Source organism: Desmodus rotundus, chromosome 3, assembly GCF_022682495.2.
Source record: "Desmodus rotundus isolate HL8 chromosome 3, HLdesRot8A.1, whole genome shotgun sequence".
Lineage (NCBI taxonomy): Eukaryota > Metazoa > Chordata > Mammalia > Chiroptera > Phyllostomidae > Desmodus > Desmodus rotundus.
In genome coordinates this window covers 184204594-184216987 of record NC_071389.1, presented here as the reverse complement: position 1 = coordinate 184216987, position 12394 = coordinate 184204594, and the positions used below count along the sequence as shown (strand labels likewise).

At 38.0% G+C, this 12394-nt stretch overlaps 1 long non-coding RNA gene across 1 annotated transcript in view; it reads left to right on the top strand.

Annotated features, from left to right (window-relative positions):
- The window catches only part of LOC128780559 (uncharacterized), a 74271-nt gene that overhangs the window by 21476 nt on the left and 40401 nt on the right, over nucleotides 1-12394 (top strand). Inside the window, exon 2 of the long non-coding RNA XR_008426484.1 lies at nucleotides 7082-7202. This is a non-coding gene — a long non-coding RNA (uncharacterized lncRNA). The remainder of the gene's footprint in view (nucleotides 1-7081; nucleotides 7203-12394) is intronic.

The window sequence follows — 12394 nt, the reverse complement described above, 5'->3', positions numbered from 1 at the left end:
ATAATTGCTAACCTTGCCGCATAAAGAAGAAGCTGGCTGCCCAGTGATATTGTGTTGGTAGCAGTCATTAGATGCCACTGTCCTGTATAATTGAAAAATTGTTTGTCTAAAGGCAATATTGTCACCACCTCATTAGTTCCAACATTTAATTGTATTGGGGAAATCTAAAGGCTCTTCTGAGGTTCAAATTATACATATAGATTTGTTGGCTAGGGGGTTTCAATAGTTAAAAAACAAAACAGTTTTTACCAGAGCAAAAACCTAAGATTATTATTAGAGTGTTCTTAGAGCTACCACTTCTAGAGAGTTCTATATGAATAAAACACAATTATTTGATTGCTAACTTATTTATTAACCATCTATTGTGACTTTGAACCCATTGGTAAGCCACAGACAGTCCCGCTGGCGCACAGCCAGATGATCCCAGCCTGGTTTGCAGCTTGCGTCCATTCTGATTAGTCAGTGTCCATGCTGTGTAACTGACAAAGTTTGAAAATGAATTCTCTTACACATTTAAACATTGGATTAGAGATTGGGCTTTATTTCTATGATACTTAGGTGCTTTTTCCCTGACTCAACAAATCTTTTTTAAAAATAATTTTATTGTTGTTCAAGTACAATTGTCTGCATTTGCCCCCCCCACCATTCCAACCCTCACCCCAGCCATCCCCACCTCCATCCCCTGCTTCCACCCACCCTTGGTTTTGTCCATGTGTCCTTTATAGTTGTTCCTGAAAACTCTTCCTCCCTATTATCCCGTCCCACTTTCCCTCTGGTTATTGTCAGATTGTTCTTAATTTCAATGTCTCTGGTTATATTTTGCTTGCTTGTTTGTTTTGTTGATTTGATTCCACTTAAAGGTGAGATCATATGGTATTTATCCCTCACTGCCTGGCTTATTTCACTTAGCATAATGCTCTCCAGTTCTAACGATGCTGTCACAAACGGTAGGGGCTCCTTCTTTCTTTCTGCTGCATAGTATTCCATTATGTAAATGTACCGTGGTTTTTTGATCCATTCATTTACTGATGGGCACTTAGGTTGCTTCCAGCACCTGGCTATTGTAAATTGTGCTGCTATGAACATTGGGGTGCATAGATTCTTTTGGATTGGTGTTTCAAGGTTCTTAGGATATAATTCTAGCAGTGGAATTGCCAAGTCAAAAGGCAATTCCATTTTTAGTTTTCTGAGGAAATTCCATACTGTGTTCCACAGTGGCTGCACCAGTCTGCATTCCTACCAACAGTGTACTAGGGTCCCCTTTTCTCCACATCCTCTCCAACAATTGTTGTCTGTTGCTTCGTTTATGATGGCCAATCTCACTGGTGTGAAGTGGTATCTCATTGTGGTTGTAATTTGCATCTCTCTGATGGCTAGTGATGCTGAGCATCCTTTCATACGTGTCTGGGCCCTCTGTATGTCCTTTTTGGAGAAGTGTCAGTTCAAGTCTTTTGCCCATTTTTAAATTGGGTTGTTTGTCTTCCTGGAGTGGAATCGTGTGAGTTCTTTATATGTTTTGGTGATCAAACCCTTTTCTGAGGTATCATTGGCAAATATGACTCAATAAAACTTATTTTGTAAATGAATAAAAGATCCACCATTAAAAAGAAATCTAAAACAACAAAAAAAGGAAAAATATCTAGGAATGTAGGGAGACTCTCATAGTTCTAGTGAAAAATAAGGAAACATTCCTATGTATCTAGAAAAGAAACTGTAGGTATAAGCTTCTGTTCAGTGTGTGTTAAGGAAGCTATGTGCTAGACTATGTGGTTTAGATTTTACCAATAGTTCAAGTTAGATCCTGTTATGGACTGAATGTTTGGATGCCTCCAACGTTCATGTGTCAAAACCCTAATCCCCAATGTGATGGTATAAAGAAGGGGAGCCTTTGGGAGGCAATTAGGTTTAGATGAGGTCAGGAGGGCAGAGCCCCTGTGATGGCGTTAGTGCCTTTATAAGAAGGGGAAGAGACACTAGAGTTTCCTCTCACCATCACAGGAATTTGCAGTGACACGGGAGCCTTCCACAAGCCAGGAGAAGAACCCCAAGAGCGGAATCTACTGGCACCTTGCTCTTGAACTTATCAGCCTCTGGTACTGTGAGAAATAAGTGTACATTGTTTAAGCCACCAAATCTATGGGTTTTTGTTATAGCAGCCCAAGCTGATTGAGACAGATCCCTGAAGTTTACCTGTCAGAAGCTTATTAGGTTAGGCCAGCACCCTCTCTCCATAAAAAGTCATTCCACTGCATTAATTACTTTTGGCTAAGCACACATTTTTGAAGCCCTCACATGGGCCACTGTGCTGGGCACTTGGTTTCTATAATAAGTCACAGACCCTATTCTAGTAGAAAACCTAACCCAACAGAAAAGATAGGACACAAACACTGCAAAGAGAAATGACTGTATTAAGATTGAAGGTTTTATTAAGAGATTACAAGAAAATTCACAGAAATACAACCTCTGTTTTCTGTAAAATTGTCATATGGAGTATTGTTTTATGTTGAACAGTATATATTTCTTTAATTTTTTTATTGGTATCTGGAGAAAATGGCATATGTTGCTTTTCTAAAAAGGTGTCAATCACATAATTTATTCATATTTCTCAGTTTTTGGGGGGGTGCTGTCAAGAAGCCTACAAATGAAAATTCAAAGCCCAATTCCTGGATCACGGTCAGGAACGTCAGCCTAAGTGCTTGTCTACTACAACTGCAAGACCTGTGTGTTGCCCTGGAATTGCCCTTAGTCTTCATTAGTTTGGGCTGCTGTAACAGAAAACCATCGACTGGAGGCTTCGACAAGAGACGTTTATTTCTCACAGTTCTGGAGGCTAGAAATCGGAGATCAGGTGCCAGCAGGGCTGGACTGTGGTAAAGATCCTCTTCCTGGTTGATAAATGACTGCTTGATTGCTGTATCCTCATATGGTAGAGGGAGAGAGGGAGAGAGGGAGAGAGGAAGAGAGGGACAGAGGGACAGAGGGACAGAGAGACAGAGGGACAGAGGGACAGAGAGACAGAGGGAGAGCTCTCTTTAGTTTCCTTCTCTGCTTGTAACTGTGCCAAGCCTGTTATGCGGGGCTTCACCTTCATGACCTCATCTAAACCTAATTACCTCCCAAGGATCCCATCTTCTAATAATATCACATTGAGGGTTAGGCTTTCAATATATGAATTTTGGGGCGAATGCAAACATTCAGTCTGTAATTCCCTTCTCCATCCAGAATGAGATTCAGCAACCCAGGGTCGCAGATGGGGCTTTGACAATCATTGTCAGTGCTGCTGCCTCTATGGGGACCTTTCTAGGTCTCAGGAAATTCCGCTGATCTCTTACCAGGCTGCATTCACCTTCTCTTTTTCCTTGTTGCCAACCGGCTTGTGTCTGCCCAGGAGATTTAACGCATCCTGCAGTTTTCTAACTCAGTCTCACCAGAATCCTTCAATGGTTCTGAATTTAACAGTGGCTTCTGGGTGTCCACCTCATTCTGCGTGTCTGGCTGTGTATCTCAAAATAATTTGTCCCTAAATCCTTGGTGCAGATGTGTTTGCACAAAGATTCCCATACGTAGCATGTATGAACCCTAGTCCATTATTTAGGTGGGCAAGAAATAGAACTTTTATTTTCCTACATCTCAATTCATTTTGGTGCCAAGTCCACACTCTGCCAGGGTGGTAGAAACTTAGCCTGAGTCAATATATTATCACTTCCTAGGTTCAAGGGGGCTTCAAATGACTCTAAAGTTTTCAGGGAGCATTTGTCTCTAATTTTGTCTCTGCATGGAAGAGCCACTGAGATGTCTGTTGTCCTGTGGGGACATGGATCTATACCTTTGCTGCTGAGATGTCCCTTGTTCCTGGCCATCTAGCTCTTTCAGGCAGGTTGCTCTGTTACCTGGGACCTTACGTTGACCAGAGAAGTTGTTTGCTGATCCTGGGCCGTGTTGGACATGGAAATCCTGGAGGCTGTTCATTCATGGCCCCTGTCTGCCCGTGTTTTGTCCTGGAGCCATTTGTTCCCTTCAGGAAGACTGGCAAGGAAGGAGGGTGCCGAAAACATTCCCGAAGTTCTGGCAACTTCTTTCAGCAGGCCTTTCTTCCTTCAGGAAGTTGAGTTTTTGTAACTTGACTCCTGCCTCCTCTCTTCAGCTTGAACTTGTTTACTTGGTTTTCATTTTCCCACAAAACTCTGCCAGCATACACCATTTATTTGCTCATCGATTTTCAGTGGTTTTCTCCTTATCTCATGCCAGGAAAAGTTATTTTCCTTCATAAAGTTTGTTAACCTGGCTAAATAATTTGTTAAATGAACTCATATATTATAAGAATAATGAGTTGAACAGTTATGCCCAATCTCAGAGTACTAACTCTCAAACTCTTTATAAGATTGGGAGATATTTAATATGATTTTTTTGAGAATGCAAAAAATAAAAATGGTTTGCCTCTACTCTTCTGGAGTTTTATTATGATTTTGTTTACTGGAACTGCTTAATCTTATTGGTTTTATTAGATCATTTGTTACTGCTCTATGAGATCCCAGTAAACTCTTTAATAAACATCAAAACGTGAGAGCTCATCACTCCCTGTTATCTCTCCATAAACCCTTGTTAACGCCATCCTGCCATCACCAGTGTGCCAAACAGGTCACATAGACATCAGTTTATGATACATTTTTTTCTTTATGTAGGTAATAGATGTTATTTGAAGAATCCAATTATAATGCAATTCAACACAGTACCACTAATCAAATTCCTCATTCCAAAGACGGCAGCTGGGAGTATTTACTATGGAAATATCTGTCTTTAGAATAATTTCTAAAATCAAATTGCTGTAAACATAACCAAGAAGTATAAAGACTGTCTCTGTCAGGAATACCTCTTGAGGTGGAAAAGACAAATTTCCAAATAAGCATTAGAATTCTAGCCCTTTCTTAGGGCTAAATTATACTTTAATGGTGTGTGTGCAATAGTTTCTGGTCACAAATTATACTTGCTAAACGTATCGCTGGTCAAATTAGGCATAATTTTTCCAGCTTCAAACATTTATAAATTCAGCTTGAGAACCTACTCTTAGGCACCCCAATTCATTACAACAATTTTCTGTGACTTAGAAAATAAATGTGAAACTTGGGAACAAATACAAAGGAAAAATGGACATCTTCAATTTCTTTCTTCCTTCTACTCCTCCTATCCAAACAATCACCAAGTCCCACTGAGTTTACTTCCTGAATATAATCCCACCATTGCCTCCTTTGAGCCCATTGTCATCTCTTGCCCGGGTAACAGCAATGTAGCTTCCCAAGTGGTCCCCCTGCTTCAGATTTGTCCCTCTAGAAGCCCGCATTTATCCTGTCTTATAATGATAAATCTAGAACTCAGCTCTGCTCATCTCATTCCCTTACTTGGAACCCTCAAGGGCTCCCTAGCATCTTTGATGTCAAGGCTGAGTTCTATTGTCTGTACTACAAAGCCTTCAACAAGGTATCCCAGTTGAACCTTCTTGGGTCACATCCCTGATCCAGACTTTATACTCTCGAAATGGTTTACCATCCCCTCTGGGCTGCCTCTCACTTCCTGCTTTGTCTTGACACAGAAAAGGTGCTTACTTAATATATGTTGCATGTTAGGAAACCCAAAACAGAGGAGCACTAGTAGTGAATGACCATAGGCCCAAGCAGGAGCTGGTGCAGTGGACAGAGCATTAGGCTTTGCTGCTGTGTTATGCCCATATCTCTATTTCTCGTACCCCTATGATTTTTTCCACACAGGGCAAAGATCCAAGCTTTTCATTGGTTAAAATGAGGACGAAATACACTTTGTATTGGGCACATATGAAACATTGGGGAATGTTAGTTTCCTTTCTTTTTTTTTTTTTTTTGCACTATTGGAGTTTCATTCACAAGGAAAGTAAATATCAGTTTCCTTTCTTTTTTAAAAATGCCATGAAATTCTGGAGTTTAAGAGAGCAGCCAACTCTGCCTACAAGTGCCTCAAATCAGTGGCAGCTGGTCACTTTGCTGGTGTGCCCCGCCACAGCCCGTGTCTGTATTAACAACCGAACACAAAAACATAAGCCTTGAAATTTATTCATTAGAGAATCAAATACTAAATTTTTAATGTCCGTGAATCACAATCCAATGGAATTTTCCTACTAGATTTCCCCTAGAAATGATGCAATGGGAAAAGGGCCATTAGACATGGACGATTTGAAGAACAGGAGTTAAAGGGCAAGAATGAGAAGGTCCACAGTGTAGGGTTCCTTTATGGGAGGGTGGCAAATGTGAATGAGAAAGTACTAAAAGCGTGTGTGGTGGCGCTCATATATCTGACCTACTTTACAACTTTGCCTGGGGCCAGCTTTTTCAGAGAGATTCAGAAAGGATGACTAACTTCATGTCAGTGGTTCAAAAATGAAAAATCAGGAGTGCCTGGCCAATGTCCCAAACCTAGAGAAAATAAAAAGGAAGAGAAGCAGATGGGAGAATCCAGAGCAGATGCAAGTTATTTAAAAGTAATACAGTCATTCAGGAGGACTGGAGTGGAAATTCAGCCACTTATTGGGTATGACATTTGGATAAATTAAACTGAACAGAACAGAACATCTAGGAAATACCAGCTAGGGAAAGCAAAATGAGGGTGAAAGTTGGCTGACAAGGAAAGGAAAAGGAATAGATAAAAAAGAGTTTAAGGCAAAGATAAAAGGCATTTACCTTTGCTCTAGCTTATTCCAGACTTTTATTTTTAAACAAAAAATTCAATTATACATATTTGCAAGTAACTGGACATTTAGTGCCAGGTAGATTAAAAAAATAGTCTGATTCACTGATCTCCCCAATACCTCTCCATGGCACATATTCAAATACATACACACACTGAAATGCAGACACACAATCATTCACACATTCACATACGCAAGCACAGTCACACCTACGCACAAGCATACTTACATGAAACATTTTTTCTCTTAAGGTTTTTGTGATATGAAATTTTCAGATATTGTTTATTTCACTGCAATGGCAATAAATACTTTATAAGATCATTCAGTAGAGATTTAGCTCATGTTTTAATCATTTTTTTTGATCTGTAGATGCTGCAGGGGTTATGGGACCCTTGGAGTAAAATTATAGATGGACTAAAGACTCAAGTACCACAGGAGGGAAGACAGACAGGAGAGAGAAACCAAACCAGGATGAGCTCCAGGAAAGAGGGTGAGTGAAAAGCTAGATCTGAAACATAATTGCTACAACAACTTGCCAAAATTTCTAATATTGACTGTTGATCTTTTTGCCTGAGAATCATACTGTGGACATTCTTACTGTTTTGTCAAATACAAAACAGTAAGCTTGCTTTGGAGATCTTGAAGGAGTGTGGGCTTGCTTCATTTAAATCCACATTAACAGACTTCAAGCAGAACTCTCAATTTCACTTACTAGTGAGTTGATTGCAAGATAGAGTTCATTCGTCAAGTTTGGCCTCCTACAGGGCGATACTCTCACTCATGCCCTCAAAGTAAATTCGACTTAGTCTGCTGGCCATGGAACCGAGATTCTAATGAGAGGAACTTGTTTTCTCCGGCATTTCAGCGTTCTGCAAGTCATCTTTTTATAAATGTACCTGCATAAATGTTGTTATTTTTCATCTTCAAAGATATCACACCTCGGAGACCAAAAAAACCCTATCGGGTCTTTGCCCAAACTTTTCCATTTTCTTTTTGTCCTCCTTTGCACCTTTGCCACTTTCACTGCAGCGCAGCTGTGAGACTTCCCTTCCCATTTCCTTGCTGTTGGGTCAGACCTCACTGTAGAAGCCTTAAAATAAAGGCTAAGATGACAGTAAAAGCACCCATGGAAATAAAACAAAAGGGAGAAAACATGAAAAGGGCTTGAAAATAAAAGGATACTAAAAGCACAGTGCACAAAGGATGAGGGAGTTGAAAAGATTATGGAATTAAGAAACATGCAATAATGTAACCTTTAAAAAAGTGAAATGTTTTAAATAAAAAGTCCCAAGGAAGTGGATTAAAAAGAAAAAAATTAAAAAATTAAAAATGAGGAAAGGAGTTTTATTTTTCCCATGCTCCAGAAAGTTTTGTTACCTAGGAGAAGAGTTTTCAGGCAAACCTATTACATCTTACCCGATTATGTAACAAAGTTTATTACTAAGCATAAAACACTACAAAAATAAATAATAGAGGAGACAAAATAAATTTTCTCTTTCTCTTCATAAAGTGTGACTTTGGAACTAGTACAAACCCAACTTTAGCGCATGCTGTAACATTAATGGATGCTGACCGTGTAGAGAAGGAATCTGCTGTCTGTTCCATAGAACAAAGCTGTCTTTCCAGATCAATGTAAAGAATTGACTATGAATGTGTTTTTTTCAACAACCTTGTGGGCTATGGAAAGAGAATGGAAATTAGCAGTAGTATGAACTTGGGCAGGGTTTTAATCTATAAATTAGAGATAATGGTGTTTTTTTTCTACTTACCTAGAATGAGCCACGCTGTGCATATGATAGAATGTGATTAACTATAAAGAACCAGACATGTATAAATTAGTGCTAAGTCACAATGAACCCAGCCACCAGCAATTCAAAATTCATGACACTGATTAGAATTTATGGTTAAGAAAATCTGATGGTGATTTGTTCTGAGCTGATATTATCCTAACTACTTGGAATGTTAAAATTTATCAATCATTGGATTCACCCTCATCCTACCCCACCTCACGAAGTAGGGGAACATATGTATGGTTCAAAATTTAATGTTTACAAGAGGGTCATTGGTGAAGTGCTCATCATCAAATTCTCCCCCTTTTCATTGGTTCACTTATTCATTCAGTACGAGTATTTGTTGAGCATCTGTTATGTGTAGGGCAACTCTTCTGGATCAAGGGGCATTGAGGTGAACTAAATGCAGCCTTGACTCTCAAGGTTTTATTTTCCAGAGGCAACTGTTGCTAGCATTTTTGTGTGTGTGTTTTCTTCTAGGGGCCAGGCATGTGCCCTCACCAAGAAATCAAACCAGCGATGTTTTGCTTTGTGGGACAATGCCCAACCAACTGAGCCACATCAGTCATATTTTTTTCCTTTAAAATAACCATTTAAATGTAAAGGCAAAAAGAAAATTTCAATGATTGACTACCAAAAAAACAAATAATGTAATGTAGCTAAGTTTCTTGCATATGTCTTCTGAAATTGAAATCTCATTTAATATTTTAATTACAAATATTAATAAAATAATAATTATTGTATTAGTAAAACATTTTCATTTAAGTTAAACCTCATTTGATATAATGGTAAAGCTTCAGTTTTGGTGTTCCAAGTCCATACAGTGGACAAAGTGTATGGAATCCGTATTGCGCCACAATTAAAAGTCATCGATTGTTTACTTTGGACGGTGTTCATCAACCGTCTGTTACTCAGCAGCTACTCTGGGTACGGTTATGATTTGAACATTGGAAAGACAGCCCTGGCTGGTGTGGCTCAGTGGTTGAGCGCCAGCCTGTGAACTGAAGGGTTGCGGGTTCTACTCCCCATTTAGGGCACGTGCCTGGGTTGTGGGCCAGGTCCTTGGTGCACGGTGCAAAAGAGGCGACCACATGTTGGTGTTTCTCTCCCTCTCTTTCTCCCTCCCCTTCTCTAAAAATAAATAAATAAAATCTTAAAAGAAAGCACACACACACACAGCAAAATGTCTAATCAGCTTTTTTTATAAAAGGAATGCAAGAATGTACCGCATCCCTGATATGTGAGAGGAATGGTTGGTGAGTTAATTAGTTTGTCTTTGCTCTTAGGTAAATGCTTCCACAGTCCACATCTCTGTTCTCCAAAGCGGTAGTCATTTCTAAAGCTGGCAGTGGCATGAGCCACCGATTTTCACTGCATTTGGATGAAGTTGCCTTTCCCTTTGAAGATACAGGGCAGAAAATGTGGAGAGGGTTTCCCCTGGGACCGAACACTGTCAAGCATATGAGCGGATTGTTAGTGTTACAGTTTGCATTAGGCTGTGCTGAGGGCCAGGTCCCGTGTGGCAAAGGTGCTCTGCACTCTTTAATAAATCCATTGTGCGGATGTGATAAATGGAGCCTTCTCAAACAGTCAAGAGAGACCCCTGTTGCCCACATCAAAGACTTTGTACTGTAGTGAATATCTCTGAACATACAGCATTTTATTTATAGTGTTTATAGGATTAATTCCTTAGAAAGCTAATTGTATCAAAGGGTATAGAGTTTTCATTTTTTGATAGCTATTGCCAAATTGCTCTCTTTTGTGACTGTGGCGACTTACAGTCTCATCAGAAGTGTAAGAAAGTGGCTGTTCCCCATATTCTTGTTATCTGAGTGTTTACCAAACAGTACTGATCTTTGCCAGTCTGTCAGGTAAAAAATATCTAATTGTGGTTTGAATTTACATTTCTCTTACTATGGGTCAGGTGAACGGCTTTTCATATACTTACATTGCTATTTATATTTTCTGTCTAGTAAACTGTTCATATCTTTTGCCCATTTTTCCATTAGCTTAGTAATCTTTTGCTTATTGATTTGTAAATGTTCTTCGTATGTTAGAAAAATTATATTTTTGTCTTATTATGAGTTGCTAAAGTTTTTCCCAGGTTGTTCTTTTTACCTTTTGTGTGTGTGCATACGCTATCCCATACAGAGATTTTAAATATTCTTATGCAAATTTATTAATTATTTATTTATGACTCCTGGGATTTAAAAATAATACTGAAAAGGTCTTCCCCACTTGAAGATAATAAAAATTAAAACAATAACCTCACCATCACTTCTTCTAATTCTTTTCAGGTTTTATTTTCACCTTGAAATGTTTGATGTATTTGGGATCCATTTTTGTGGATATTGTGAGATGAGTATTCAATGTTTTTTTCTGAGGAATAGTCTGATAATTCCAACAATATTTATTTAATATTTCATCTTTTTCCTCCGCTTTGAAATATCAACTTATATGTATATCATTTCAATATGCATTTGAGACCTTTTCAGGGGTTTCTTGTTTTACTTTTTCTATCTGTATATTTACATATATGTTTGTACCATATTGTTTAAATATTATAGCTTTGTTCCACATTTTAATATTTGGTAGAGCTAACCTCACATGGTAAATCTCCCCCCCCCTCCCCTCAGAATATTTTTACTGTTAATGCTTTTTTCCCCATTAGGAACTTTAGAATCAGTTGTTTTAGTTCCAAAACAAATTCCCTTGGTAGATTATTAGGTTTGTGTAAATTTTTTAAATAACTTGAAAATTAACATCTTTATGATAAAACATTTTTAAAAGAATATGGAGTGCCTTTCCATTAACTTAAATCATTTTTGTGAGACTTTTTTAAAAAGTACTTTGAAATTGTTTTGTATAGATCCTGCACATTTCTTGTTAAGTTTATCTGTAGGTATTTTATGTTTTTTGTTACTTTTGAGAATAGGGTTTTTCTTTCTAGTATTTCTCCTAATTGTATGGGTATACATGATGGTTATTGATTCTCATATATGACCTTGTTTTTGAGCACTACTTTATTGAATTTCTTTAAATTACAAAAATGAGAATAATAGTTTCTTAGTTGATTTTCTTGTGTTTCTAGGTAATCAACTTATTTGCAAATCACGATAATTTTACTTTCTCTTTTAGAATTTTTCTCCTTTCCTTCTTTCAATTACTTAATTTCATTGACTAGCTAGGTCCTCTAGGATAATATGAAATATTAATGACACAAGGGAATTTGTTCTAGACTTTAATGGGAATCTTCTAGTATTTCTCTGTTAATTGTGATATTAACATTTAGGTTGATTTATATGTTTATGCATTTGCCATATTAATGAAGTATCAATGATTTATCATTAAAAAAATTAGAAATAGATATTACATTTTATTAAGTGGCTTTAGTAGCCATGATGATAATGTGTTTCTCTTTTTATCTTTTTAAATAATTTTAGATGGAGATTTCCTAATTAATCTCTAATATTCCTGGCAATTCCAGAGTAAACTCCACTGGACTTGGTATTTTATTCCTTTATTATGCTTCTGAATTCTTTTTCCCAACATGTTATAGCATCTTACTTCAATATTTATAAGAAGGATTATATTTTTTGTTTCAAATTTTAAAAAATGTATGTAAATGTTATGCTAGCTTTTTGAAGCTTCCCTTTTTCTATGTTCTGGAAGAATTAACCTTCTTTGTTGTGTGTAGTGCCCTTTGACCTTGGCACCATGGAGTTTTGACTACCTGGCATGGTATTCGGGGGGCTCTATGTGCTAAAATACTAACTTGCCTAGAGTGAATCCATCAGCCAAATATTTTCACAGGCATAATTTTTAGCCTCCTAAAAATCCAATGTTGTGCCTCAGCCCAACCCTGCTCACCCCACTGCCACTGGTCACAGTG